At 43.6% G+C, this 6000-nt stretch overlaps 1 protein-coding gene across 1 annotated transcript in view; it reads right to left on the minus strand.

Moving 5' to 3' along the window:
• Positions 1 to 5421, minus strand: part of MOSPD1 (motile sperm domain containing 1) — a 28115-nt gene extending 22694 nt beyond the window's left edge. The window contains exon 1 of the mRNA XM_004379646.2: positions 5283 to 5421. The gene's annotated coding sequence lies outside the window, so the exon portion shown is untranslated. The remainder of the gene's footprint in view (positions 1 to 5282) is intronic.
• Between the last annotated feature and the right edge of the window lie 579 nt (positions 5422 to 6000).

A 6000-nucleotide genomic window follows, 5' to 3' on the forward strand; every position in this document is an offset into this window, starting at 1 on the left:
TACTGAACTATTTGAATTTATTACTTGGATAAAAAATGCATCAAAACTTTAAAAATCTAAGTTATGACATCTTCACCCTATTTACAGAAAATAATTTAATAGGGGCTCTAAAAACTCTAAGCCTCTATTAATTGGCTACTCTCCATAGCTGTAAAGAAATGAAACTGAAATTCAAAATGATCATACAGATATACTTCAAGATAGTGATGTGCCTTTATTAATGAAATACTTTTAAAAAGCTTCTTTTTCTTTTAAACTAGTGATTTCCAATATTTGTTTTACAACATCTCAATACGTCTTTAGTTACTTCAAGATGTATGTGCAATTCTTACAGCAAAATCCATATTAATTCATTACATGAAATATATATGTTGCTATATATACAGCACTCTCAGAAGTTTTGGAATCACAAATTCATTCAACAAACATTTACTGAGCAGTCAGTATATACCAAGAACTATGCCAGGAAATGTAGACAAAATATGAAAACAATATCTCAGCCACCCAAGAACTATATAGCAAGAAAAACAGATATCCATAGTTACAAGGATATGATGTGACAAGTGTTAAAATATTGGTAGCTATAAAGTGCTCCGGGGGCATTAAGAAAAGTAACAGTCAGCCTTAACAAAGAGGAGTTTGCAGCTGGGGTGGAGTGGAGGGTGAATTCCAGGAAAAGGGAAGGGTATGTGTAGAGGCATGAAAGGGACTCTCAAAATGAGCTGTGGCAATGCACATGGTTAAACAATAGCATGTGTAGTTGTTTGGTTTTTGCTATGTTTTAACCATGTGCATTGCCAAAGCTCATTTTTGAGAGTCCCTTTATAGTGGGGAGTTGCAAAAGATTAAATCTGGGAAGGTAAATTGGAGACAAGTTTGGGGGCTGAGACTTGATTCTTTTTTGTCAGTGGTTCTCAAGGTGTGGTCCTTGACCAGCAGCAGCAGCTTCACCAGGGAACTTGTTAGAAATGCAAATTCTCAGCTCCCACCCTAGACCTCCAGAATCAGAGATTCTGGGAGTGGGGCCCAGCCATCTGTGTTTTCACAAACCCTCCAGGGGATTCTGGCGCACACAAAACTTTGAGAATCCCTGCTGTAGGCAATGGAAAACCTCTGAAGGATTTTAAGCAGGGAACTGCCCAGATCAAATTTGAAGTAGGAGATGAGGCGCCACTGTTTTTCCTGCTAGACCCATCAAGCACAGCACCTGACACCAGAGTAGTTACAATAAAAAAAAAAAATAACTGTTGGATGAATGTGGAAGGACAGATGATGAGGGCCTAGACTAAGGCAGTAGGAATGGAAACAGATTTTAGAGATGTTTCAGAAGTGACCCAAATTCAGTAAGATGACCTATCCACGTAAAAGGTGTGACTGAAGTGTTTTTCATATAAAAGAAAGCTGTAACCTTGTCAAATGTATCAACTGCTTGCTAGGTGCTTGAAGAAAGAAGTGATCTGCATAGACCCTATAAAAAGGGGAGGTCAAGCGCAATCTCTGTGTTCCCATATTGCCAAGAACAAGTCTTCTGGTCAGCTTGGAGATTCTATTTCTCACTGTAAATCAACAAATTGGCATTCATATTAACATACAACTCTTTGGTGAGTCTGGTTACTGTGAGTCACAAGGATGACTGATCATTTATGGATGTGCTGACAAAATTAAATATCTAACTCTGTCCTATAGGGTCCCTATGACAGCAATAGGTTTGATGGGTAACCCTGAAAGGCTGAAATCCAGGCTGGTGATCTAATGAAGGTACTTCTACAGTGAGACTCTGCTGGAGTTTTCCCCCTTTTCATTCTAATTTCATCACTAATCACATGGCCCACTTGAATCCAGGAAAAAGTTGGAATGAGTGAAAGAATCAGATTTTGTACTATGCTCTGAAAGTCAACAAAGTCAGGTAGAGTGCTATGGTACTTCCATTTTTGTGAAGGCAGGATTTAGCTGAGGTGAACTTCAATCTCCTGATGGAGGAGAGAGACAGGTCAATACAGGTCAACCTATATGGCTACATTTACCTAGTGAGAATTTTGCAGGGTACAATTCCTATTTCTATTACAACTCTGGACCTCTTATTTTCTGGATGTTCTTTTAGTTGAAACCAATATCTCGGCTTATTTGACCAATTTATTTTGTGCAAGAATAGTTTCCAATAAAAAATAGCATTGATTTTACCATACGAACCAGCCATCCCAATCCTAGGTATATACCCGGAAGAAGGAATGAAAACAGAAACCTGTACACCAATGTTCATTGCAGCACTCCTCACAATAATCAAAAGGTGGAAACTGAAATGTCCAACAACAGATGAATGGATATATGCACAAAATGCAATACTAGTCAGCCATAAAGATGGATGAACCTTGAAAACATCATGCTGAGCGAAATTAAGTGAGTCGCAAAAGGACAAATGTATGATCTCACTTACATGAAAAATAAGCAAATGTATAGAAACTAAAGATGACAAATGATTACCAGGGGTGGAAGGAAGAGGGAAAGGGGAGTTTTTGCCTAGGGAGCATTGAGTTTACATTAATGGTGGTGGAAAGATTGGGAAAAGGATAGCAAGTATGCTTGCACAACTTGTAGAATCAATGTTACTGAATTGTACATGTAGAAATTGTTGAGATGGCATATGTTTTGTTTTGTATATTTTAACCACAATGAAATTTTTTAAAACAGCATTGTTTTCTGGAATTTGAGAGCTAGAGAGGACCTTAGAGATTAAAACAAAACCTTTGTATTATAGATGAGGAAACTGAGGGTCTCAAAGAACAGATCACAATGTATTTATTGGAAGGCGAGGTTCTCCAGAATACTATAAGGTAGTAAAACAAGATTCGGAGCAACACTGATAATCTACTCTTTTAAGTTAGACAAGATTTAAAATTTCTCTATTTTCCACCTTAAACTTTGTTCAAAACAGAAGAGAGTAGCAATTACTTAATTAGGCTACTAGGGGATGGGGTAGCTGTTCTTGTAGTTTCTTAATTGTTTTATGTTTTCAGAAATTGGAGTTAAGGTAAAGAGCCTATGAGGAAAAAAATCAAAATTCTGGGAAGAAAATGCACATTAACAATTTACGTCACTCCCGAGGTTCACTGTTCAGCCGGGGATTGGACAGCCCCAGAAAACAAAATGGGACTAATGGGGAACAGCAGTCCAGGGACAAGGACTAGAAGGCAGGCAGGGACAGGAAAGCTGGTGATAGGGAACCCAAGGTTGAGAAAGGACAGTGTTGACATGTCGTGAGGTTGTTAACCATTGTCACAGGGCAATATGTGTACTGTTTAATGAGAAACTATTTGTTCTGTAAACCTTCATCTAAAGTACAAAAAAAAAATCATCTATATGAGATCAAATTGACAACAGCAACTCAAAAGATTTGATGGGAAGCCTAGGGGACAGTGAGTTGAAGATAATGGTGATGGTATAATTTGGAAAAGGATAGTGAGAATAGCAGCACACCTGGAAGAATGTAATCAATGTCACTGAACTGTACATGTAGAAATTTTTGAAATGGTGTATCTTTGGCTATGTTTATTTTCACCAAAAATAAAGGTCCTCCAAAGTTGAGAAGGGAGAATGTTGACATGTTGGGGGGTTGTTAACCAATGTCATAAAACAATATGTGTACTGACTGTTTAATGAGAAACTATTTGTTCTGTAAACCCTCATCCAAAGTACAAAAAAAAAAACTAAAAAAAAAAAAGAGGGGGAAAACATATGCATTCTGTTATAAACTATTTGTTCTATTTTCTGTCTTTACGTACAAAGGAATAACTTTATAATGAATGGGACCTATTTTCCACTACACTTTATTATATATTACATGTAAAAGGAATCTACCATAACTACTCCTCACAGATTTGAAAGATTGCAAGTTTTCAAATATCCTGATATTTGAGTAAACATCTGTTATTTCTGAGAGCTCTAGAAATGCTTCAAAAACTAATTTAATCTTGCATCCTGTTTTGGTATGAAGACGTGAGCAACTTGAAAGACACAGTTGGCCATTTCCTGTTCTTCAAATTTCCCACTGCTTTATACTAAATATATATGTAATCTAAAAGTGAGTGTCCACTCCCTATTTAATATCCTGTATCTAATATTTGATAGGCAAAGAGATTTCCCAGCACTAGGAGGAAATGTGGACAAGATTGTTATCACCAAGAATATATTAAATCCCATGTGTGTCCTGCCTGAAAAAGTCGACTTTTCCCCCTCTGGAACTCACATTATTAAAATCCCAATGCATTCCAAAAGAACAAGACTACTTTTGGGGTAAGATCCAACAGATCTACTTTTCAAGTTTCCATCTTTCTCTTATGTCCCCCAGAGATCAAAGATCCGGGACCATTTTCACTTAATATTTACCCTCTCGCTCCCCTGATCTGAGGTTCCTCCGATTCTACTGGGGCAGAAATGCTACTTCAGTCCAGAGAAGCCAGATGTCGGAGTATAGATTAAGGGCTGGGGTGGGGGGCTGGGGGAGGCGTATGAAACTGTCTGTCCCAGGACTTCAACTCCACCAGATTGGGGCCCAGCCTTCCAGCCCTCTTCCCCACACCGGCCGGCTCCATGAGAAACCGGTCATGTGAGCCTGTTTACAACGAGCAGCTGGTGCAACCATCAGGATCCGTGCGGAGGTCCAGGGAGCTGGGAGGATTCAGGCCCCACACCCCCTGACACCTCCCTAACCCCCCATCCCAATCTTCCAAGGAAGCGTTCTCCGCCGTCCCTGCCTCTCCACCCCACTGCCATCTCCCTCCAGGCAGAGCGCAGAGCCCAAGCCATTCTGGGGCGCCTGGCTCCCGCCCCGCCGATTCCCTTCCATTTGCTCGCAGGGGGGGACCGGCTGGGCTGGAGGGCGGAGGAGGAAGGGCAAGGACGGTGTCACCCCGAACAGGCAGGCAACCTCCCTCCCCCAGCCCTGCTAGCAACGTCCGCCCAAGAGTTGTCCCTAGAGCTGGATCCCGGGGCAAACGAACTCTGTCTGGCGGCCACCGAGGGAAGTTCGGCAGGGGCGAGCCCCACTCCAGCGGGCAGCGGGCGCTGACGATCAGAAACGGGCAGCCAGGTCCCCGCTGCCTGCCCCCCGCTGCCTGCCCCCCGCTGCCTGCCCCCCGCCGCCGCCGCCCGTGCCCGTAGCCGCTGTCAGCCCGCGCGAGCCGGGGCTGGCGCTGGGCCGTCCTTGCCGCGTCTCTCCGCAACGTAACTTCCACGTCTGCCCCAAGTCGGAGGAAGTGGGTGACGGGACGGTGGGGGACTCTCACCTCGGTAACACCGGCTCCTCGGAAAGCAGCTACGACTGCTCCTCCGGTCCTTTGTCAGCGTCTCTAGGCTGCACTGCCTGCTGGGATACCGGAGGACTCAAATGCCACCGCTCTCCGCCCTCGAAGATGAGCTTCTGTGGGAAGAAGGGGAAGGGGTGGAGCCAGGGGCGGGGCTGGGGGCGGGGCCTCGTTGTTGCCACCTGGCCTGGGGTCGGGGGTTCTTCCTTCTCTGTGCTTGCAACTTCTTCCTTCTGTTTCCTCTGATCTCCACTCCCCTACCTCCGCCCCTTGAGAAAACTGGAGATTCACACGAAGGGTCCTCTCTCTTTGCACTTGGTAGGAGTTCGCCCTTGACTACTCCCCTATCTCACTCCCTACTCTCACACACACACACACACACACACACACACACACACACACACACACACACACGAACACACATGCAAGGAGTACCCAAGGCTAGTTGATTCTACCTCTGAGACTTGGGTTATTGACCATCTCTTTCTCCACTCCATCCTCAGCACTCCAGACTGTTTAGGCCCCATTACTTTTGGCTTGGACTGCTGCAGTAGCCCCCGATTGGATTCTCTCCTTTCACTCTTGCCTTTGTCTAAACCATTTCCCTGAGAACAACCAGAGGGGTCTAGCTAAAAGGCGTATGTGACCATGTTACTGCTCTGCTTGTTGTTATTGTTGTTAGGTGCCGTCAAGTCGGTTC

The sequence above is a fragment of the Trichechus manatus genome, unplaced genomic scaffold (assembly GCF_000243295.1).
Source record: "Trichechus manatus latirostris isolate Lorelei unplaced genomic scaffold, TriManLat1.0 scaffold00066, whole genome shotgun sequence".
NCBI lineage: Eukaryota > Metazoa > Chordata > Mammalia > Sirenia > Trichechidae > Trichechus > Trichechus manatus.